The 25589-nt window shown below is 43.6% G+C and overlaps 1 protein-coding gene and 1 long non-coding RNA gene across 6 annotated transcripts in view; one reads left to right on the top strand and one right to left on the bottom strand.

The window, feature by feature from the left end:
* Window positions 1–25589, top strand: part of aff2 (AF4/FMR2 family, member 2) — a 384792-nt gene that overhangs the window by 311438 nt on the left and 47765 nt on the right. The gene's annotated exons all lie outside the window — the stretch shown is intronic.
* LOC137333141 (uncharacterized) overlaps window positions 1–25589 on the bottom strand; it is a 42187-nt gene that overhangs the window by 14143 nt on the left and 2455 nt on the right. The window contains exon 2 of the long non-coding RNA XR_010965804.1: window positions 1835–2089. This is a non-coding gene — a long non-coding RNA (uncharacterized lncRNA). The remainder of the gene's footprint in view (window positions 1–1834; window positions 2090–25589) is intronic.

The following is a 25589-nucleotide window of genomic DNA, read 5'->3' as shown; positions in this document are numbered from 1 at the left end:
TGGTATTTTGGCAGTTTCTGCACTTGGTTTTGTCACAAAAAAAAGCACAAAGTATTTGCATTTGGGAATACAAAAAGTTCTCCCGCTAAGAAAATCTAATTGGATTGAATACCTCTCAAATGGTTCTTTACAAGTCATTTGAAGCTCACAGTTAAAGTGGAGACAGCCTGTTGTTTTGTGGAGCGGATATTCTGATATTCTGTGGTTTATTAGTGAGTGCAATACTTTCAGCTCTGCTCTGGATTTGGCTCACGTACAGGATTTGTAGAATGGAAGCAAGGTTGCCGAGAACTCTGCGTTCCTCCACTTCCTCATCCCCCACTCCATTTGCTCCACCATTGGCGGCCGTGCCTTCAGCCACCTGGGCCCCCAGCTCTGGAATTCCCTCCCTAAACCTCTCCGCCTCTCTCTCCCTCTTTAAGACGCTCCTTAAAACCTACCTCTTTGACCAAGCTTTTGGTCACCTGTCCTCATATCTCCTTATGTGGCTCAGTGTCAGTTTTTGTCTGATAACGCTCCTGCGAAGCACCTTGGAACGTTTTACTGTGTGAAAGGCGCTACATAAATGCAAGTTGCTGTTGTTGTTGCACGGAGTGAACGTTAAGCATCATCGTTCCCGGCTCAGAGCTTTGCATGATGGGAGCGCAGATCGATTTGCACGAATCTCTGTGCGTTAAAATGAAAGCTGCTGTTTCTCAAAGCCCTGCGTTCAGAGCGCTTAATTGTAAAATTTGTTCACTGTGTGTCCGTATAATATGACCAACTGGAAAGGTTGCTAAAAAGGCTACGTATATTCTTAAAGATGGGAGGCATTCAATAATCATTATCAGCATCCTCCTATGTGGCTAGAAGTGACTTGGCAACAACAGCAGAGGAACACTTTACATGTCGAGCTGACGTTCTGCAGTCTGCTGTTACGATGCCTGTGTTAACCTGTTTATTTTAAATGGGTTGACATCTCCCTGCCACAACCTCCGTTTCCTCGCTACCGACTCCGTCCCTTTCCCTGGCCACTGTCTGAGGCTGAACCAGACCGTTTGGCATCCTGTTTGACCCTGAACTGAGCTTCCGACCCCATATCCGCTCCAACACCTCCGCAACATCGCCCGTCTCCGCCCCTGCCTCAGCTTACCTGCGGCTGAAACCCTCATCGATGCCTTTGTTACCTCCAGACTCGACTACCCCTACCTCTTCGACCAAGCTTTTGGTCAGTGTCCTAATGTCCCCTATGTGGTTCGGTATCAAATTTTGTTTGATTACACTCCTATGAAGCACCTTGGGATGTTTTTACTACGTTAAAGGCTCCATGTAAATGCAAGTTGTTGTTGTTATTGTTTAAAGCAGCAGACAGTAGAATATCACCCGAAAGCATCAAGCCTTGGTTCACTGTTATCACCAGCAGTCATTCCAGTCATATAATGAACAATGGACACCTTGCCGGTATTCATTAGGGTCTGTTAATTGTATCATGTGATTTATATCAATTAGTGTTAATTGTATTCAGGTGGTGTGTGTCAATTGGGGACTTTTATGTCTCCTTCTTATGTGAGAGTTTATCTAGAGTGTGGTGTGTGTGTAAGGGGGAATCTCTGCGAATAGAGGCTTGGAAGCAACTGAAGACCAGGCTCTAGTATTCTATCCTTCACCACCTGGCTATCCAATTTTAACAGGGTCTACCAAATCTGATTGGACCCGTGTTCCGGCAGCTTTCATCACATGACCTCCCACCTCAAACCGCCTGGCACCCATGTTCCCACCACTGGTCGCCCAGTAATGGTGGCTACAATGCCTACAATCCTTTGCACTCCCGCTGTATCCGCCATCGGGTTTCTACCTGAGCGTCCGTGCGCCAGGGCTCCATTGCACCCTGCGGAGCATTGCGTCCCCGCTGCCTGTCGCAAGTCCAGCCGTCGCGAAACAGAAGAACGCGTCCTCGCGATTTTTTTTTTCTCCCGGGTTGCTGACTCGGAGTGTCGGAAAGATTAATCTTTAATTCCGGGAAGGCTCCAGGACAACCCGGGAAAGGGTTGTCAACTTTGGAGTATTCGTAGGGGCAGATCCTCCTGTCCCTGTTCCTGTACTGGATCACCTGTGAATACAGGAAAATTGTTAGGGAGGAGCGCATGTCTACAAGGGAGCCCGCCTGATAAAACGGGCTGAGAATTGGGCAAACCCCCTCCCTCTCCCTGCCCGATTTTCCCAGATTAACTTCACCCAGTAGCCGCAAACTACAGGACCAGGGAAATCTTCCCCATCATCCTGAGGAAAATAGCTAGCTTTTTTGTTTAGCTTCCCTTCCATCTGATCACATTCTGGGCATGTACCCGGGCAAATCTTACAGTTTAGCACTTCCAACACAGAGCTGCACTTGATGGGAGAATTAGTTTTAATGCACAGGAGAAGTATGAAATTACAGTGGTAATATCCCACCTCCAGTATCTTTTCAAAAGAAAAAGTTCAGTTTTATTAGAATGGTAAAGGAGGGGAAATGGCCTGAAGAGATGTTTCCTGCATGGCTTAGAGAATCCTGGAGGGCTGACCAAGGAACATTGCTGGCCCATTAGAACCAGACGATCCCCTCTTCCTAAGTGAGGATGATAGAATGGATGTAGAGGAATAACCTTCCGGGGACAGACAGAAAGAAGGGAAAAATGATAAAAAGCGAGTTGAAAGAAATTGCAAAAAAAAAACAAAACTATCACAGAGGGGCTGTATTGCCGAGATATTCAAACAATTCTAGAAGCCCGTCGTGTTTTGATTGCTTTCAACAAATACAACCCGGGGACAGTGAGTAGAGACACCCAAATGAAGATTAGTAACATGTTACTATTATATTCATGGTTGAAAACTTTTTTGGTATGCCTAGTATATGTTTCACAGGAGCTTGCTTCCAATTTGAGTGATGCCTTAAGGTGTTCTGTCAAGCAATAGAACGATGAAACATTAGCCTACACAATTGCAAGGGGCTGGAGGGACTAAAGGCCCTATAACTAGCAAATCTGAAGCAATTACCTCCAAGGATCAATAAAAATTGTTTGAACATCATCACAAGCTTTTAAAAAATATATATATTAGCCCTGAAATCACACTGTGGGATACCGGTTGTACAAACACTTAGGATGTTTGCCTCGCTGCTGTTTTATCGGAGGTGATAGGCCATTCATTTTCAATAGCTTACCACCTCCGCTGAAATGATGGAGAGAGGAATTTCAGATGAGCATGTTGGCCAAGGTTTTGCACTTCCGAATCTTGAGCACAAAATCTAAGCCGACACTCCCAGTGCAGTGCTGAGGGAGTGCTGCACTGTCAGAGGTGCCGTCTTTCAGATGAGACGTAAAATAAACCGAGGCCCCGTCTGCCCTCTCGGGTGGACGTAAAAGATCCCACGGCCAATATTTATCCCTCAACCAACATCACTGCAAAAACAGATTATCGAGTCATTGTCACATTGCTGTTTGTGGGACCTTGTTGTGTGCATATTGGCTGCCTCATTTCCTACTTTGGGAAGGAAGGAAATATTTATTTAGCGCCTGTCATGACCTCAGGACGTCCCACAGCGCTTTACAGTCAATGAAGTACTTTTGAAGTGAAGGCACTGTTGTAATACAGGAATGAGGCTGAACATCTAAATATCAAAGCATAGTGTCCGTGCATAATAAAAGGGACCCATCGTCTCAAAAGGTCGAGCAATTTGTCTCCTGTAAAAATGGCAGAGGCTGGGCATTAATGGGGCCGTCAGCGCCTCATCAACACAGATTTGGCCAAGTTAAAATCGTCTCTAACGTGCATCGGGAGCACCAAAAGGAGAAACCTCCCCCACAATGCCTGCCAATGTCATTCAACAACAACAACAACTTGCATTTATATAGCGCCTTTAAAGTAGTGAAACGTCCCAAGGCGCTTCTCAGGAGCAATTATCAAACAAAATATGACACCGAGCCACATAAGGAGATATTATGACAGGTGACCAAAAGCTTGGTCAAAAAGATAGGTTTTAAGGAGCATCTTAAAGGAGGAGAGAGAGGCGGAGTGGGTTAGGGAAGGAATTACTGAGCTCGGGGCCTAGACAGCTGAAGGCATGGCTGCCAATGGCAGGGCGAAGGAAATTGGGGATGCACAATAGGCCAAAATTGGAGGAGTGCAGAGATCTTGGAGAGTTGTACGATTGAAGGAGGTTACAGAGATAGGGAGGGACGACGCCATGGAGGAATTTGAACACAAAGATGAGAATTTTAAATTCGAGGTGTTGCCAGACTGGGGCCAATGTAGTTTCAGCGAGCACAGGGGTGGTGGATGAACGGGACTCGTTAGCATACGGGCAGCAGAGCTTTGGATGAGCTGAAGTTCATAGAGGGTGGAAGGTGGGAGATGGCCAGGAGAGCATTGGAATAGGTACTATTGTAATAATTCACGACCTACTATTAAACTTGCACATGGTAAAAATGTCAGTCCGAAGTGATACCTGCCACATTATCTGTACGGGCTAGGTCCTAATTTTTGTTGATAAGAAAAGTGAGTGAATGTCCATGGGCCGCAATGCGGGATATCAGCAAAGGTCGAAGGGACTGCAACAGAAAACTAGGCTTCTAGGAACATAGGAACAGGAGTAGGCCATTCAGCCCCTCGTGCCTGTTCCGCCATTTGATAAGACGATGGCTGATCTGTGATCTAACTCCATATACCTGCCTTTGGCCCATATCCCTTAATACCTTTGGTTGCCAAAAAGCTATCTATCTCACATTTAAATTTAGCAATTGAGCAAGTATCAAACTTCTACCACCCTTTGTGTGTAGAAATGTTTTCTAATCTCACTCCTGAAAGGTCTGGCTCTAATTTTTGACTGTGCCCCCTACTCCTAAAATCCCCAACCAGGGGAAATAGTTTCTCTCTATCCACCCTATCTGTTCCCCTTAATATCTTATAAACTTCGATCAGATCACCCCATAACCTTTGAAACTCTAGAGAATACAACCCCAATTTGTGTAATCTCTCCTCGTAACTTAACCCTTGAAGTCCGGGTATCATTCCAGTAAACCTACGCTGCACTCCCTCCAAGGCCAGTATATCTTTCCGAAGGTGCGGTGCCCAGAACTGCTCACAGTACTCCAGGTGCGGTCTAACCAGGGTTTTGTATAGCTGCAGCATAACTTCTGCCCCCTTGTACTCTAGTCCTCTAGATATAAAGGCCAACATTCCATTAGCATTATTGATTATTTTCTGCACCTGTTCATGACACTTCAATGATCTATGTACCTGAACCCCTAAGTCCCTTTGGACATCCACTGTTTTTAACTTTTTACCATTTAGAAAGTACCCTGTTCTATCCTTTTTTGATCCAAAGTGGATGACCTCACATTTGTCTACATTGAATTCCATTTGCCACAGTTTTGCCCATTCACCTAATCTATCAATATCGCTTTGTAATTTTATGTTTGCATCTACACTGCTTACAATGCCACCAATCTTTGTGTCATCGGCAAACTTAGATATGAGAATTTCTATGCCTTCATCTAAGTCATTAATAAATATTGTGAATAATTGAGGCCCCAAGACAGACCCCTGCGGGACTCCACTAGTCACATCCTGCCAATGTGAGTACTTACCCATTATCCCTCCTCTCTGTCGCCTTTCGCTCAGCCAACTTCCTAACCAAGTCCGTACTTTTCCCTCGATTCCATGGGCTTCTATGTTAACTAACAGTCTCTTATGTGGGACCTTATCAAATGCCTTCTGGAAGTCCATATAAATAACATCCATTGACATTCCCCTGTCCACTACTTCAGTCACCTCTTCAAAAAATTCAATCAGGCTTGTCAGGCACGACCTACCTTTCACAAATCCATGCTGGCTCTCTCTGATTAACTGAAAATTCTCGAGGTGTTCAGTCACCCTATCCTTAATTATAGACTCCAGCATTTTCCCCACAACAGATGTTAGGCTAACTGGTCTATAATTCCCCGGTTTCCCTCTCTCTCCTTTCTTAAAAGGCAGAGTGACATGTGCAATTTTCAAATCTAGAGGGACAGTTCCTGAATCTAGAGAACTTTGAAAGATTATAGTTTGGGCATCCGCAATGTGCTCACCTACTTCCTTTGAAACCCTGGGATGGAAACCATCTGGTCCTGGGGATTTGTCAATCTTTAGTGCTATTATTTTCTTCATTACTGTTGCTTTACTTATGTTAATTTTATCGAGTCCCTGTCCCCGATTCAATATTAGTTTTCTTGGGATTTCCGGCATGCTATCCTCTTTTTCTACTGTAAATATTGACGCAAAGTAATTGTTCAACATGTCCGCCATTTCCCCATTGTCAATGACAATATTCCCACTTTCAGTTTTTAAGGGGCCAACACTGCTCCTGACCACCCTCTTTTTCCTAATATAACTATAAAAGTTCTTCATATTGATTTTGATATCCCTTGCGAATTTCTTTTCATACTCTCTTTTTGTAGCTCTTACTATCTGTTTTGTGACCCTTTGTTGATCTTTGTATCTTTCCCATTCGCCAGGATCTGTGCCATTTTTTGCCTTTTTGTATGCCCTTTCCTTACGTCTTATACTGTCCCTTACCTCTTTAGTTGTCCATGGCTTTTTTTTTGGCAAGTAGAGTTCTTGCCCCTCAGGGATATAAACCGATTCTGTATCACGTTAAATGTTTCTTTAAACATTTCCCACTGATCATCAGTCGTTTTACCCATTAACAGATTTGCCCAGTTTACTGCGGACAGTCTCTGTCTCATCCCATTGAAGTCGGCCTTACCCAAGTCTAGAATCTTAGCAGCTGATTCACTTTTTTCCCTTTCAAACACTACATTGAACTCGATCATGTTATCAAATCCCTCCATGGCTTCACCCCTCCAGTTCTACAACCCTTCGTGATCTCTGCGCTCCTCCAATTCTGGCCTCTTGTGCATCCCCGATTTCCTTTGCTCCACCATTGGTGGCCGTGCCTTCAGCTGCCTAGGCCCTGAGCTCTGGAATTCCCTCACTAAACCTTTCCACCTCTCTCTCCTTCTTTAAGTTGCTCCTTAAAACCTACCTCTTTGACCAAGCTTTTGGTCACCTGTCCTAATATCTCCTTACGTGACTTAGTGTCAAATTTTGTCTGATTTACGCCCTTGTGACGCACCTTGGGACGTTTTGCTATGTTAAAGGTGCTTTATAAATGCAAGTTGTTGTTGTAGGCAAACTAAATGGTTGGTTGATGTCAAGCTTGTGTTTCGGTAGCTCGCAGTAAGATATGATAAGTGTCTCCACAAATGAGGCTGAGCTGATAACTCGTCAGCAATTAAGTCCCATATGAGTTACGTTGAACTCACAAGTAGAGTTATTATTCATATCTCACTGCCAGCCATGCCAAATTCCACACGCTTACAGTATATATTTTAAATGAGTTTTCGTAACATTAGGAAACATGGAGATCAAAATATATTTCCCCAGTTCTAAGGCTATATCTGTCCACTATTAAAATACTAAAACTGGAGCAGTTGAATGGCCGTTTCCTTAAATATTACTGGATGTAGTTGCCTGGACCTAAAATATATTCTTGCAATTGAAGTTTTCCTGAGACTGTCGAGATCCATGGAAGGTCATCAATCCATCGAAATTATAAGCATTTTTCATCCCTGTTCAGCTTCTCTTGCAATAAATTATTTAACGGGGACAGATTTGATTAACATTTCGAAGCCACAGAGAGCATCTGATAGTTTGATCTTCTTTCCAAATTCCATAAGTTTCCACTGAGGTTTTTTTTATATACGTGCGTGTGTGTGTGTGTGTGTGTGTGTGTATGTGTGTTCATCCAGTTCATTTAAGGCCCATTGTTTGAAGGCACTGAGGTTTTTGCTAGGAGATTTTCAAACCACTCATTCAATCTGCTCCAAACGTTTTTTGCTATTGAAATGACCAAGACCTACCTACCAAAGCCCAGCGCCAGAGATCTAGGTTCTGAGGAACATCTGGAGAAACTTTAGCTTTTCATCCTGGACGGGGAGGTTTCCGAGAGGTGATCTTACAAGATGGTTAAAGGGTATGGAAAAGGTTAACCCAGAATATTACTTCAAATTAAATTGAACTGATATCGGGATGTTCTTCACACAAGGGGGGTAATTTTAACTTTTATCACTGGGTGATAAACGGGTGATAGCGAATCGGCATCCCATTTTACACCTCACTCGATTTTCTTTGCTCGAGTGATCAATGTATGGCAAAGAATCCCAGATTGAGCAGGGGAGGTGAAAACCCTCGAATTATTTATGGAAGAATTGAATACTGCAACAGGGGAATGTAGAGCCAACCTGGCTGGATAAATTAAGATGCGCCGAATGGCCTTCCTCTTCCGTAATTATCTTGGGATCTTGTGAAAAGGAGATTAACTGACCTTTCATCCAGTTGCTGTTTGTGGGATTTTGCCACATGCTGTTTGGCTGCTGTGTTAACCTACATAACAACAGTCATTGCACCCCAAAGTAATTCAACGTACGCGTAGCAACTTTTGAGGGATTGATAAGGCTCCCATCAAGGCATCCCCGACTTTCTTCGCTCCATCATTGGCGGCCGTGTCTTCAGGTGCCTCGGCCCTAAGCTCTGGAATTCCCTCCCTCAACTCCTCCGCCTCTCTACTTCTCTCTCTCTCTTCCTTTAAGATGCTCCTTAAAACCTACCTCTGTGACCGTCACCTGTCCAATATCTCCTTATGTGGCTCGGTGTCAAATTTTGTTTGATAATCACTCTTGTGAAGTGCCTTGGTATGTTTTGCTACGTGAAAGGCGCTATATAAATGCAAGTTGTTGTTGTTGTCCTTTCAAAAGAAAGTGTCTAATTGCCAAATATGTGTTCGGTACCTGACTGGGGACATTTTCTCACGCTGCATAATTGTGTTCTTTAAAATGTAACTGTACAAGAATCAATCAGCCAAGCACTAAATATATTGGAGATATAGCGGGAGTGCTGTAGGCTCCTGACATAGAATCATAGAATCATAGAAGTTTACAACATGGAAACAGGCCCTTCGGCCCAACATGTCCATGTCGCCCAGTTTATACCACTAAGCTAGTCCCAATTGCCTGCAGTTACAGATCTAAAGTCACTTATATTTATAGGGGAACTTTATTGTATAAGTATTATCCTGGAAGATATTTATCACACCAGAAAGATTAAAATAGATAATGACAACAGAGCATCTGATATATGATCCAGTTCCTCACACCCTGCAGCCTGTAGGTGTTGCAGCATTAAACATGTACACTGCGTCATGACCTTTTCTCTACGCAATGTTAAGATGTTTCTTAACAGGGCGTAACGTCCATAGGAGCAACTTTTTTGAAGTGCAAATTAGGACCGATATGAAATTGGAATGGCCACACTTACCCAAAACTATTTAGATTCCCGCAACGCTGTCCACTATTTCTTTCCTGGGGTGCTATGAAAAGTATGGACGCTCGAGAAATACTTCCCGCACAGGGCAGTCAAATCCCATTAGCCTGAGTTAAACAATGATTCCTACAAACCTGGTCCTGGCTTCAGCTTTGAAGCAGTTCTAAAATGTAGTGGTTGTGTTTAGCAGTTTGGTAGTGAAAGTCAGCATTTACATGGGTGTATGTCTGACCCGTTCTGTAGTCAATGTAAGGGATAAAGTGCACCTTTTGTTACTAGACATCAGTGCTGTGCACATGAAAGGGGAGCAGGGAGCTCAGTTAAGTGCTTTCTCCTACGGTTTTCTTGTTGGCATTTTGCTCTACTCCCTGCCCGCAGTTCCCCTGCTGCCACTAATTATCTCTGTGCTGTTTGATGTTGTTTCCCCACTGCTTTATGCAGAATGCCCAGTCCAGCGTCCTACCAGACCCAATTGTGTTTGAGCAGGTCACAGCTCATTCCCGGGTTTAAACTGAACGCTGTTTCTGCTTTTACCTTCTAATCGTCATGAACATTTTTTTTTGAACTGGAAGGAGGAGTGAGGTGAAAGCATGTTTTTTTTCTCCCCCTCAGTATATATTGACACGGCTGCCAGACTGTGCAGTCATAGTGAGCCACCAGAACGGACAATGCTGGCCATTGTTTTTGAAGCTAACACAGTCACCGCGGCGATTCTCCTTGGAGCTGATGGAAGGCGTGCTGTAGTTGGCCGGGTTGCAAAGTCATATGTTACAGTGTGGTTCTAGTGAGCTTTTTAAAAATAAACCTACCAATTATAGCACTGGCGTTGACATGTCCTAGGTGGATAAAGGCAAATTTATTGCATGGCAGTGGGATACGAAATTTAACAGAAAAAGCAACTCCAACCAGATCCACTTCTCCTCAGACAGCTGACATGAATCAGTCTTATCCAGATGTTCTACCAGATGTGTGGCCTGTTGCAGTAAACCAAAGTGACAAATAACAGCGGCCAATGGAAAAAGTTCAACAGATGTGTACATTTTATTTAATTAATTTTAGTGAAGTCCTGAATCATAGAATCTTACAGCACAGAAAGAGGCCATTCGGGCCATCGTGCCTGTGCTGGCTCTTTGAAAGAGCTATCCAATTAGTCCCACTGCCCCCCCGACCCTTGCTCTTTCCCCGTGACCCTGTAAAAATATTTTGCCTTCAAGTATTTATCCAATTCCCTTTTGAAAGTCACTGTTGAATCTGCATCCACCGCCCTTTCAGGAAGTGCATTCCAGATCATAACAACAACAGATGCAGGGTTATGCTTTTCATTCCTATTCCAGGGATTATCAAGGCAAGAACTGAAACATCACTGCAGAATTTCTGGTGCAAAAGAGTTGCCCCACTCATCACCTTCTCACATAGATAGATATATTTTCAGTATTCCATATGCTTGCAAGTTCATTCCATGTTTCTGCGGACTGTGCAAAGGTGCTGAAATTAAACACACACTTAAGAAAAAAAATACATTTATCTGAAATTCCACTCTGCTATTTTAGCAGAGGCTATAACTCATTTGAAATACAGGGGTTAACACCTCTGCTAAAATTGTGGCGAGAGAAATATTTGATGAATGGGTTAAACGCTTCCATCCTGATGTCTTGATGGCTTCATTTCAGGGCCTTGTATCAATGGGACAAGAGAGCATTGTTTGATGAACATTATCTCAATGAGTGACATTGTACTCCACTCATTGCTTACAAGGCCTGTGTCACAAATAGAATCGTGTTCGATAAGTCTGTCCTCGCAGACCTTTGCTCGTGTTCTGTAACATTTGTTTTAATCAAATGTCATGTGAGGTAGGCCTTGTGAAGTCATTGCAATTACACTGGGAATCATGTCAATATCATAAACCTAAACCATCCTTCTGGAGGTCACACACAATTTATAAGGAGAAAATACATGGAAAGATTCTATATTCTACTTGCAAATGACCAGACATTTCCCAATGTCTGGTATGTATGGTTGATAACACTGTATCTCTATACAGAATTCATCAACACAAGCTTAATTGTCACTGCATATGTGGTTAGAAAGAAATAACATTTATATGCTGCTTATCACATCCACAGGGCATCCCAACGCGTGTCTCAAACAATTAATTACATCTGAGGTACAGTCATTTGTTATGTAGGCAAAAACAGCAGCCAATTTGCACATAGCAAGGTCCCAAATAAGATGGATGATGGCGTTGGTTGAGGTAGAAATGTTGGCCAGGGCACTGCAAGAGCTCCTTGCTCTTCTTCAGATAGTGCTATGGGACATCCACAGCAGAGAGGGCCTCAGTTTAACATCTTCTATAGAATTACATAGAATGCAGCACAGAAACAGGCCATTCGGCCCATCTGTGCCATTGTTTATGCTCCACACAAGCCTTCTCCCATTTTACTTCATCTCACCCTATCAGCATATCCTTCTATTCATTTCTCCCTCATGTGCTTATCTAGCTTCCCCATAGAGGCATCTATGTTATTATCTGAATGTAACAAAGCAGCACTCCCTTAGTCCCAAGATGAGGAAAAATTTCTTCACTCAGAGGGTCTTGAATCTTTGGAATTCTCTACCCTAGAGGGCTGTGGATGCTCAGTCGTTGAGAATATTCAAGACTGAGATCGATAGATTTTTGGACACTATGGGAATCAAGGGATATGGGGATCAGGCGGGAAAGTGGAGCTGAGGTAGAAGATCAGCCATGATCTGATTGAATGGTGGAGCAGGCTCGAGGGGCCGTATGGCCTACTCCTGCTCCTATTTCTTATGTTCTTAGTCCCGCACTGAAGTGTCCATCATGCCCATGGCCTACAGCAGGACTTGAATCCACAACCTTCTGACTTAGAAATGAGAGTATGACCAACGGAGCCAAGTTAGTCTGGGCTTGATTTGTTAAAAACACAACAAAGCAGCTTATTAAGAAAACAATGTGCAAAGCTTTGTATTTCCATTTTTAAGCTGTCTTACATAAGAACATAAGAACATAAGAAATTGGAGCAGGAGTAGACCAATCGGCCCCTCGAGCCTGCTCCGCCATTCAATAAGATCATGGCTGATCTGATCCCAACCACAAATCTAAAGAACACAAGAAGTAGGAGCAGGACCCGGCCACACAGCCCCTGGGCCCTCTCCGCCACCCACAGGGCATTGACCGATCCGAACTCAGCTTCATGTCCAATTTCCTGCCCGCTCCCCATAACCCCTAATTCCCTTTACTTCTAGAAAACTGTCTATTTCTGTTTTAAATTTATCTAATGATGTAGTTTGGTTTGGTCCGGGGGAGGGGAGAGGAGAGAGAGATTTTTGTCTTAGTCAAAATGTAAGTGTAGGTTGGGAAATTTTCACACTTTTTTGCACACTAACATTCAGCGTCAAGGACTCAGGAACACCATGGGGGGTTATTTTAAATTTGAGCCATAGTGTAAAACGGGGAATATCGAATGATCTGATTCTCGCCCGATTTGGAAGTGTTAAGGACAGGCATGTGCTCTGGACTCGAACCATTTCCCACAATTTTATAAAGTTGGGTAGGGGGGGGAATAGTTTAACGCTCACAAAGGTTAATTTGGCGATCAGGCACTGCGGCATCTTGGGAAATTGCTTGTGATTTTTCTATCCATTACAACAAATAAGTGGATAATTATGGGTTGCATGCATGCTTGCGATTTCCGGAAATACACTCCCTGCAAGTGCTGGCCTCTACTGGGAGCTTTTGGATCACGGAATCCCCCCCTGTAATATATTGATGTGTATATCAAAAGCTACGCTTATTAGGAAAAAGTAGTAATGGATACATGCAACATAACATAAAGTTGCAGGAAAATTTATGGATTACATCATCTTTAATGTAATTTTCAATTTCCACTTTCACTGCTGGAAGGAGAAGGATTTATGTTATGGCTTTGCACATCTGTTCAGCCCCTTGAACACGAACTTGTTAACTCAGCAACTTAAAAATGCTTCATTAAATTTTAACTATAAACTTTCCCCCCCGGCAGCCACTGGATTCCTTTAGAAAACAAACATGCTGAGAATCAAATGTGGGTGTGTGAGAATCATCGAATCAATAATTCTCAGCTATTGGCAATATTAGTGGACAGACAATCAACATTCCCCTGTCTGCTACTTTAATGGAGGCATTAAACTTGTTTATTTTAAATCGTGTTAAAATAGTAAACAACGGAATGTCATGCGAATGCATTAAGCTAATCGTGTCAACAGTAATTTCCATCTGTTTGAGTAACTTTCTCTCCCAAAACCCTAGATCCTTTCACAAGTTGGCAGGACAAGTTGAGAAAGCTGTGAAAAAAAGCATATGGGATCCTGGGCTTTATTAATAGAGGCATAGAGTACAAAAGCAAGGAAGTTGTGCTAAACCTTTATAAAACCCTGGTTAGGCCTCAGCTGGAGTATTGTGTTCAATTCTGGGCACTGCACTTTAGGAAGGATGTCAAGGCCTTAGAGAGGGTGCAGAAGAGATTTATTAGAATGGTGACAGGGATGAGGAACTTCAGTTATGTGGAGAGTTTGGAGAATCTGGGATTGTTCTCCTTAGAACAGAGAAGGTCAAGGGGAGATTTGATAGAGGTGTTCAAAATCATGAAAGGTTTTGATAGAGTAAATAAGGAGAAACTGTTTCCAGTGGCAGATGAGTCAGTAACCAGAGGGCACAGATTTAAGGTGTTCGGCAAAAGAGCCAGAGGCGACATGAGGAAACATTTTTTTACGCAGCGAGTTGTAATGATCAGGAATGCACTGCTTGAAAGGGTGGAAGCAGATTCAGTAGTAACTTTCAAAAGGGAATTGGATAAAAACTTGAAGTCAAAAAATTTACAAGGCTGTGGGGAAAGAGCAGGGGAATGGGATTAATTGGATAGCTCTTTCAAAGAGCCGGCACAGACATGATGGGCCGAATGGCCTCTTCCTTCGCTGTAGCTACTATGATACTATGATGCAAGTAGCATGTTGGGAGCTATACATGCATGATCTGTGTGTGTATCTATAAGGACTGAATTACATAGAATTTACAGCACAGAAACAGGCCATTCAGCCCAACTGGCCCATGCCGGTGTTTATGCTCCACACAAGCCTCCTCCCACCCCTCTTCATCTCACCCTAACAGTATAACCTTCTATTCCTTTCTCTCTCATGTACTTATCTAGCTTTCCCTTAACTGCATCTATGCGATTCACCTCAGCTACTCCATGTGGTAACGAGTTGCACATTCTAACCACTCTCTGGATAAAGAAGTTTCTCCTGAATTCACGATTAGATTTAGTAGCGACTATCATATATTCATGGCTCTTAGTTCTGGTCTCCTCCACAAGTGGAAACGCCTATCCTATCAAACACTTTCATAATCTTAAAGACCTCTAACAGGACACCCCTCGGTCTTGTCTTTTCTAGAGAAGAGTCCCAGCCTGTTCAGTCTCTCCTGATAGTTACAACCTCTAAGTTCTGGTATCATCCTCGTGTCCCATTATGATCCTATCATCCCGTCAATGACCAGGGGGCATAGATTTAAAGTAAGTGGTAGAAGGATTAGAGGGGAGCTGAGGAGAAATGTTTTCACCCAGGGGTCTGGAACTCACTGCCTGAAAGGGTGGTAGAGGCAGAAACCCTCAAATCATTTAAAAAGTACTTGGATGTGCACTCGAAATGCCGTAACCTACAGGGCTACGGACCAAGTGCTGGAAAGTGGGATTAAGCTGGATAGCTCTTTCTCAGTCGGCACGGACACGATGGGCCGAATGGCCTCCTTCTGTGCCGTAATTTTCTATGATTCTTTGATTCTATGAAAATCTTTTTTGCACCTTCTCCAGTGCCTCTATATTCTTTTTATAATATGGAGACCAGAACTGTTCACAGTACTCTTTAGTTAGTAATTCAATTAACATTTGGGGTGGGGAGATCAAACATTTGGGTGTGTAGATGGGCTTGTCCAATTCATAGTCCTCCTGATTTTCTGATCGTTAAAATGAACAACCAGGAAATTATAAGGGAGCTGACGTTAAGATTGTGAATCCCAGGCAGGTCGTATGAAAGTGGAGGATGAGACAGGGATTCTTCTGGAAAGTTTAATGCTTTTAGGTGAATCTGTGATGTTTTAGATGTGTGTTGGGTTATTTGTCGCCTTGTATAATCACCAAAGTCAGAAATAAAAACCACAAACAGAACCACTTTGAGTTCAGCAATGTGATTGGTACAAATTCCAGCCTTTGAAAAATAGTTCCTTTTCTGCTCGATGGACCTTTCAGCACATTGGTTCGGTTTAGTTGCTTATTTTAGCCAATGAGAAACGCATGACACGGATTTTCTTTCTGCTACACATAAGATTATTATTTTTTTACTGGGAGATCTCCAGTGGCATAGAATCATAGAATCATAGAATCATAGAAGTTTACAACATGGAAACAGGCCCTTCGGCCCAACATGTCCATGTCGCCCAGTTTATACCACTAAGCTAGTCCCAATTGCCTGCACTTGGCCCATATCCCTCTATACCCATCTTACCCATGTAACTGTCCAAATGCTTTTTAAAAGACAAAATTGTACCCGCCTCTACTACTGCCTCTGGCAGCTCGTTCCAGACACTCACCACCCTTTGAGTGAAAAAATTGCCCCTCTGGACCCTTTTGTATCTCTCCCCTCTCACTTTAAATCTATGCCCCCTCGTTATAGACTCCCCTACCTTGGGAAAAGATTTTGACTATCTACCTTATCTAGGCCCCTCATTATTTTATAGACTTCTATAAGATCACCCTTAAACCTCCTACTCTCCAGGGAAAAAAGTCTCAGTCTATCCAACCTCTCCCTATAAGTCAAACCATCAAGTCCCGGTAGCATCCTAGTAAATCTTTTCTGCACTCTTTCTAGTTTAATAATATCCTTTCTATAATAGGGTGACCAGAACTGTACACAGTATTCCAAGTGTGGCCTTACTAATGTCTTGTACAACTTCAACAAGACATCCCAACTCCTGTATTCAATGTTCTGACCAATGAAACCAAGCATGCTGAATGCCTTCTTCACCACCCTATCCACCTGTGACTCCACTTTCAAGGAGCTATGAACCTGTACTCCTAGATCTCTTTGTTCTATAACTCTCCCCAACGCCCTACCATTAACGGAGTAGGTCCTGGCCCGATTCGATCTACCAAAATGCATCACCTCACATTTATCTAAATTAAACTCCATCTGCCATTCATCGGCCCACTGGCCCAATTTATCAAGATCCCGTTGCAATCCTAGATAACCTTCTTCACTGTCCACAATGCCACCAATCTTGGTGTCATCTGCAAACTTACTAACCATGCCTCCTAACTTCTCATCCAAATCATTAATATAAATAACAAATAACAGTGGACCCAGCACCGATCCCTGAGGCACACCGCTGGTCACAGGCCTCCAGTCCGAAAAACAACCCTCCACAACCACCCTCTGTCTCCTGTCGTCAATCCAATTTTGTATCCAATTGGCTACCTCACCTTGGATCCCGTGAGATTTAACCTTATGTAACAACCTACCAGGCATTGATCACGGCAAGTCATGCCGATTTACAACCACAGGACCATAGTACCATGCGATGTCCAATGTATTATTCCGCTAAGGCCGCCATTGTTCAGCTAGACCCATCTCTTTAAGGCCATGAATTCTAATTCTTGTAGTTAAAAGATCATGAGATCAATGGGTGAGGGAAAGTGACCGATTGGCAGGTGCTCGTAAATTTCCAGCTCCAGGTCAGAAGGAACCAGCGTGCGGTTACCTTTTTTTGTACAGTATATACTTTTGACATTTGAAATGTGATGTATGCTTATAAAGATAGACATGTATATCACAGTACTAAGGACAAAAAGCCAGCTGCTAGAGAATACAATTCTTTTTTAATTTGTTCTTGGGATGTGGGCAACACTGGCAAGGGTGATATTTATTGCCCATCTGCAGCTGTCCTGAGGGCATTAAGCGTTAGCCACGTGGTGGACTGGATTGGTTTGGCAAGTTCCACCTCCCAAAGGACATCAGTGAACCAGTTGGGTTTTTATAGCAACCCAACAATTTGGCACAATTTCCAAATTTGCAGATAACATGAAAATTGGAAGTGTAGTAAACAGTGAGAAGAATAGTGGTAGACTTCAAAAGGATATAGACAGGCTGGTGAAATGGGCAGACACTTGGCAGATGAAATTTAATGCAGAAAAATACGAAGTGATACATTTCAGTAGGAAGAATGAGGAGAGGCGATATAAACTAGAGGGCACAATTCTAAAAGGGATACAGGAATGGAGAGATCTGGGGGTTTATGTGCACAAATCGTTAAGGTGGCAGGACAGGGTGAGAAAGCGGTTAAAAAAGCATACGGGATCCTGGGCTTTATAAATAGAGGCATAGAGTACAAAAGCAAGGAAGTCATGATGAACCTTTATAAAACACTGGTTTGACCACAACTGGAGTATTGTGTCCCGTTCTGGGCACCGCACTTTAGGAAAGATGTGAAGGCCTTAGAGAGGGTGCAGAAGAGATTTACTAGAATGATTCCAGGGATGAAGGACTTTAGTTACATGGATAGAATGGAGAAGCTGGGGTTGTTCTCCTTGGAACAGAGAAGATTAAGAGGAGATTTGATCGAGGTATTCAAAATCATGAAGGGTCTGGACAGAATAGAGAGAAACTGTTCCCATTGGCAGAAGGGTCAAGAACCAGAGGACACAGATTTAAGGTGATTGGCAAAAGAACCAAAGGCGACATGAGGAAAAACTTTTTTACACAGCGAGTGGTTAGGATCTGGAATGCACTGCCCGAGGGGGTGGTGGAGGCAGATTCAATTGTGGCTTTCAAAAGGGAACTGGATAAGTACTTGAAAGGAAAAAATTTGCAGGGCTACGGGGATAGGGCGGGGGATGGGGTCTAGCTGGATTGCTCTTGCATAGATCCGACATGGACTCGATGTGCCGAATGGCCTCCTTCCATGCTTTAACCTTTCTATGATACTGTGATTCTAGTGTGAGATTAGATTCACGTTGGCCAGACTGGATTGGGTTGGCAAGTTCCACCTCCCGAAGGACGTCAGTGAACCAGTAGGGTTTTTATAGCAACCCAACAGTTTTGATGGTCATTTTCCTGGTGCTAGCCTGTAAATTATCAGATTTATTGAATTCAATCCACAACTTGTCATGAATTTAAGAATGCTAGGCTACTGGTCCAGTAAAAAGAAAGAGTTGCATTTATATAGCACCTGTCACAACCCCAGGATGTCCCAAAGCGCTTTACAGCCATTGAAGTACTTTTGAAGTGTCGTCACTGTTATAATGGAGGGATAAATATTGGCCAGGGCAACAGGGAAAACTCCCCTGCTCTTCTTCGAAATATTGCCATGGGATCTTTTATGTCCACCTGAGAGGGCAGACAGGGCCACGGTTTAACATCTCATCTGAAAGACACCACCTCCGACAGTGCAGCACTCCTTCAATACTGCACTGGGAGTGTCAGCCTAGATCTTGTGCTCAAGTCCCTGCAGTGGGACTTGAACCCATGACCGATCTGACTTAGAGGCGAGAGCTGCTACGTCTGAGCCATGGCTGACGCACAGTGCTATTACCACTGTACCCAGATAAAATTTAAAACTGATATACTTTGTGCAGATTGTTTTATTTAAGAATTACATTAGAAGATGAAATATGGACAATAAAAGTAGAAGAATAGAGAAAGACAAATTATAAGAGATTGGAAAGGTTGAACAGAATTAGAAGGAAAAATAGACAGAAAGAAAATTAGGGGGAGAATTGTTACAACAAACCGATAAAACAAAATCAGAACATACATACCATGACCCTCCATTTAATTGGGACCGCTAACAATTTTCAGGGGCCACCATGAAACATGACAACTTCATTGGACCTTATGAAATGATTATGGCATTACATACCTAACCGTACCTAATGTGTGCACACTGTGTTCATAACATTAATAAAGAACAGCCAGAGTTACCCAGAGTAAATGAATCAGAATAGGAGAGATTCCAGGCAACTATCTATTACCAGTTGGACTCCACCTCTCTGCTCAGCTGCCCGCAAAGCAATGCAGAAGAGGGTTTGAGTTCTTATTGAAAGTGATACCAAAACGCAAGTACTAGATCCTCAGTTAATTCAAATGCTGTATAAACGTGGAAGAATAGATAACTAAAAGTATAGTACAAGGCAGTCACACATCAAACGGTTCAGGTGATGTTTTAAATAGCGAAAGTGAAGCTTAAGCAGTTTATTGGTGAGATTTGAACTTGGAATTTTTGACTGCCTTCAAATTTATTTTTCTGTACTTTTCAATGTTTACAATATGTTTGGAAATGTAAGAGGGAAAGGTGAGCAAAATCCTAAGTATGCCACATCTGTTCAACTGACGTGATCTTTCCTGATTCCTGTGGATTATCTGGTCTTGCTAACTCCTGCGTAAACTGGGTTTCTGCCGCACTTCTGGTAAATTTATGGCAGCAGAACAGGAGAAGCTGTGAGGAAATTCACCCCACCCCTGTGTTGTGGATTGAATGTGATGAGTGCACATGCCTTTTTGGAAGATATTCTTTGCTAAAAAATTGTTAGGCCAGGACTGGAATCAGTTTGGTTTCTTTCTGAAAGACCTGGGGCAATAAGGTGGCTGGGAGATTTCTGAGAGGGATTGGGGGATATCTGTATGACAGCCATTAAAATGACAGGATGTAACCACCTAAGGACCTTCTGTTGGGACATTCCTCATACCAGCCAAAACACACACAGGGAGTGCTGTGTCCCAAAGTTGGATGGGTGGATTGAGAAAATTGGTGCTCTTGCAATCTCAAGGTGAATCACAAGTATTATAAGTTAGCCAGATTTTTAAAACATTCATTCTCGGAATGTGGGTGTCACTGGCAAGGCCGGTATTTATTGCCCATCCCTAGTTGCCCTGAGAAGGTGATGGTGGTTTGATACAACAAAGTGGTTTGCTAGGGCACTTCAGAGGGCAATCAAGAGTCAAACACATTGGGGTGGGACTGGAGTCACATATAGGCCAGACTAGACCAGACAGCATCCTTCCCTAAAGGACATTAGTGAACCAGTTGGGTTTTTAATGAGAATCCAACAGCTTCATGGTCATTTTTACTGATACCAGCTTTTTATTTCCAGGTTTTTAAAAAAACTGAATTAAAATTCTGAAACTACGATGGTGGGATTTGCACTCACAGTGTCATGGATGTTAAGTCCAGACCTCTGAAGTACTAGTCTAGGTAATATAACCACTATGCTACTGTCCCGTATCCCAATCATTGTCTCCTAGGCACTCTGGTAAAGATGCCATTGCTGTATACCAGTGCTTGGGCATTGAGCAAAGTCTAGCAGGACAGTTGGACGTTTCAGACTTGTTCTCCTGTGAACAGCAGGCAGTGCCAGGTACAGATTGAGAATGTTAATTCTGTGCCTTGGCAGCTTCAGAGAAAATGAGGCAGATTTTTCCATTATAAAAATACTTTTTTTTTTAACCATGTCAGTGCTATTATTATGCTTTGGTTGTGATTTTTGTTGTTGTTGTTGTTGATTTTCTTGTTAGAATAAAAAGAGCTGAAAAAAAACTTAAATGTAGCTTTTTAGCTGACGAACAGCTAGAAATACCGTGACAGTGCCCGGACATATGTTTTAAAACATTATAGTGACTGAATAACGCCGGATATGGACACCAACATCAGGTGCTCACTACCATCCAGCCCAAAAATAGTCCCAGTTGTAAAAAATCAATGGTTACGTTAATAGATATACATGAATGTATTAGTCAAAGTGTTAGAATAGCCCTGTTTGTTGACAATAAATTGTATTTTTTTTCATTCATTAAGCGTGTTTCCTTATCGGGTTTGATTTGCACTGGCCTCCTCCCACTGGGAATGTGTGACAGATTGCAAGTGCATTTGGGGCAGTTTGTGGACCATTGAGTTAATTGGAGCTCAAGTCATTAACTCACTTGGAGTGGCGGTGATTAGTGGTGTGAATAGGGTTGTTGTCTCCGTGACGCTGTGGTACCATTGGTTCTGTCACTTGTGCTCAGCCACTTTCAATCAAGTCTAGATGAACGTGACTGCATATTAGTGCAGAACTGGGGAACTAGGGTTAGGTTTAAGGATTCAAGTGGACTGACTAATTTGTTAGTCTTCACAATCCCATGAAGATCTTTAAAAGGTGCATTCACAATTACTGTACAGACGCCTTTCACGAGGGGTCATTTTCCGATGATTTCAATGCTGAAGATGTTCAGCCTAGTTTTAATTCAAAGACACTTCATTCGAATATTTTTCAATATTTTTTTGCGCTAAGTTCCCACTTTATTTAGGTTGCTTGGTTCAAATTATCGGATAATTCTGATTTTGTTTTTAAGCACAACCAATGACTTTGAATTACCAGCAGCGGACTGTGTTTAGCAACAGATTGCTGTCATCCTTTTCATGTGGCAACAATACATTATTTTGAAACAATATTTGAGAAGTTTCAAGTCAATCTGAGTAAGGTTCAGTTTTACTGAAAGAAAGAAAAGCGACAATATCAGCTCGAGATTACTGGTAGTGTTATTACCGTATGAACACTTAGGCCCCAATTCTAACTCCCCCCCAACCTGGTGGAAACCAGTTGAAATGAGGGCAGCAACTTTCCCCTCTGATCCTGCTCTTCCAGCCGTGTCCTGATTTTAACCTGCCCTTTTGAGCAGGCGAGCCGGGCACCGGCAAGGAAGGCCACACAAATACTGTGGCTACAAGAGCAGGTCAGAGGCTGGGTATTCTGCGGCGAGTGACTCACCTCCTGACTTCCCAAAGCCTTTCCACCATCTACAAGGCACAAGTCAGGAGTGTGATGGAATACTCTCCACTTGCCTGGATGAGTGCAGCTCCAACAACACTCAAGAAGCTCGACACCATCCAGGACAAAGCAGCCCGCTTGATTGGCACCTCATCCACCACCCTAAACATTCACTCCCTTCACCACCGGCGCACAGTGGCTGCAGTGTGTGCCATCCACAGGATGCACTGCAGCAACTCGCCAAGGCTTCTTCGACAGCACCTCCCAAACCCGCGACCTCTACCACCTAGAAGGACAAGGGCAGCAGGCACATGGGAACAACACCACCTGGACGTTCCCCTCCAAGTCACACACCATCCCGACTTGGAAATATATCGCCGTTCCTTCATTGTCACTGGGTCAAGATCCTGGAACTCCCTTCCTAACAGCACTGTGGGAGAACCGTCACCACACGGACTGCAGCGGTTCAAGAAGGCGGCTCACCACCACCTTCTCGAGGGCAATTAGGGATGGGCAATAAATGCCGGCCTCGCCAGCGATGCCCACATCCCATGAATGAATAAAAGAAAAGACCGGGGTCCGATGATATTTTCACTTTAGGTTTACTTGTGGGCCAGGAGGGGGCAGGAGTGCACTTCCGTTCCTCGCAACAAAGCCTTGGGCCTCCCCTTTGCCCCGCCCCCCCCCTCCCCAATAACGTTCAGAGCTGCATCCAACCCCAACCCCAACCCCAACCCCACCCACCACCCCCCCAGCCAATCACCTGACTGCCGGGGACCGTTCCCACAGGCTGCGGCCTCCTGCTACCGAATTCACGCTCCCACCCACCGCCCGGATAGTAAAATCAAGGCCTTATTGTTCTCAGCGACATTCCTGTATCTGTTTATTTAATGGAAATGCCAAAACGTGTTAATGCCTGTCTTAAAAAAGTAGGCAGAGGAATGTCTCGTTTGTCTGCCCGTATCACCAACGGCCATTTTTATCCTTACAGGATAGAGCTAATGAAGCACAGCCCATGTTACGTTGTCTTTGATGAGATCACTTCCTTACATTCCAGCATCACGTACAATTCTAGGGCATTAAATCCTCGTAGTGTTGGACAAAACTCCACTTGGAGATGGACAGAGTGCCGGTTTTCACCCAACTTGGAGGTCACCTGCTGTGAACAAGCCCACGCCATTAACGGCCCCACAATAAGGAGAGTATTTCAAAAGAAAAGAAAAGGAGGAATTCAGACACGGGTTCATAACGGCCTGCGACAGAAGGATGAACTTAACGATACCCAGTGATCCAAGAGGAGCAGATGCTGCTGGGAATTTGGGCTTGCGACACGAGAAATAAAACTCCACTAATGATGCGGCATTCAAATGGGGTTTCAGAAATTCCGTGAAACAGTCTTTAATGTTAGGTTCTGACCCTGCCCTTCACTCTTGAATTCAATTCCCAGCCCTGCTCATTACAGCATCACACTTGTCAATCACCGAGCCCAACCTCTGATGTTCTTTGTTGGTCTCCCAGGATGTAGCATCATCACTTTTTCCTTTGTGCAGATAGAATCAGTCGAAAACAATGTTTTTTTTTCCTTCAAGCTCGCAGCTTGGTAGGGTACCCTGTTTTCGCTGTCCTCGTTTTTGACGAAGAACTGATAGATTTTTAGTGCTGCGTGGAAAGTTTCTTTCCCCCCCCGTGATAATCTTCCTTTCAAACTGTTTCCACGAAGATATAACTTGGTGCAGTTACATGCGTTCGATCCAAGGGTAGAATTAAGAAGCAGCTGTTCCTTGACTGAATACATATGCTCTGTGTGGGCATTCTGGTAGTGCAGCAATGAAGGCATTCCCTTCACACCCCTTGTAGTTGATGGTTCAGCGAAGGCTCACATTCAAACTCTTCGTGCCAGTCTGAGCCCTATACTATCATAGAATCAGTCAGGCACAGAAGGAGGCCATTCAGCCCATCATGCTTGCGCCGGCTGTTTGAAAGAGCTAGCCAGTTGGCCCCACTCCCCTGCTCTTTCCCCATAGCCCTGACAATTTTTCCCTTCAAGTATTTATCCAAATCCCTTTTGAAAGTTACTATTGAATCTGCTTCCACCGCCCTCTCATGATGTGGAGATGCCGGCGATGGACTGGGGTGGACAAATGTAAGGAATCTCACAGCACCAGGTTATAGTCCATCAGTTTTATTTGAAAATCACAAGCTTTCGGAGACCTGACGAAGGAGAAAGCCTCCGAAAGCTTGTGATTTTCAAATAAAACTGTTGGACTATAACCTGGTGTTGTAAGATTCCTTACATTTCACCACCCTCTCAGGCAGATCATAACAACTCGCTGCGTAAAAAAACAAATTCTCATCATCTCCCCCCTGACTTTACCTTAAATATATATTGACAGTCTTCAGTCATTCTGCCAGAGCTGGGATATGTCAATATTAGTGCGAAAGCTTTATTCTTTGTGCTCCGTGCTAACAAAAGCAGACTTCCTCCTGACTGAATCTAAGGCCCCGATTTTAAAAGGTGGGGGCGCGGGTCAGGTGCACTGCATGTGAGACCCGAGAGAGTCCAGGGACATGGAGGCCCGGCCGATATTAGCAGCTTTGCTGTAGGATCTGAGAGGGCCGACGGTGCTTAACGTCTCATCCAAAAGACGGCACCTCCGGCAGTGCAGCACTCCCCTCGGTTCATCAAGTTCTCAGGTCTCTGGGACTTGAACCCATGACCTTCTGACCAAGACAGTGAGAGTGCTACCCGCTTAGCCACGGCTGACACTTAGTCCTGGGTTATGCTACACCCGTACAGCAAAGCCTCAAAAGGATGCAAGTTTTTATGTTCATAGGAGAATTGAGGGCTAGTTTTTAGCATTCGGAGGTTGCAATAAATGGGCAGTTTGCGGATTTGGCCTCCTGTTGTACACCCCACCCCCCCGGCCTGATTTCTCGTTTCCGATCCACTGAAAATCAAAATCAGCCTTTTTGTCAACTTATAGAAACTGTCGTCAAACTGTTTAGACAAGAAAAAGATGTTGGAGGCAAACCATACTGGACCAAAGGGCATTACAGCCACAGTTAGATTCTACCAGCTCATCAAAGGCAATTTGATGAGCTCATAGAACGCAGAGCAGTGTGAAGTGATACATTTTGGTAGGAAGAATGAGGAGAGGCAATATAAACTAAAGGGTACAATTCTAAAGAGGGTGCAGGAACAGAGAGACCTGGGGGTGTATGTACAAAAGTCTTTGAAGGTGACAGGACAAGTTGAGAAGGCAGTTACAAAAGCATATGAGATCTTGGGCTTTATTAATAGAGGCATAGAGTACAAAAACAAGGAAGTTATGCTAAACCTTTATAAAACACTGGTTAGGCCTCAGC

Source organism: Heptranchias perlo, chromosome 15, assembly GCF_035084215.1.
Source record: "Heptranchias perlo isolate sHepPer1 chromosome 15, sHepPer1.hap1, whole genome shotgun sequence".
In the NCBI taxonomy this organism is placed as follows: Eukaryota; Metazoa; Chordata; class Chondrichthyes; order Hexanchiformes; family Hexanchidae; genus Heptranchias; species Heptranchias perlo.
Note: the sequence above shows the minus strand (reverse complement) of the source record. Positions and strands in the feature narration are given on the sequence as shown.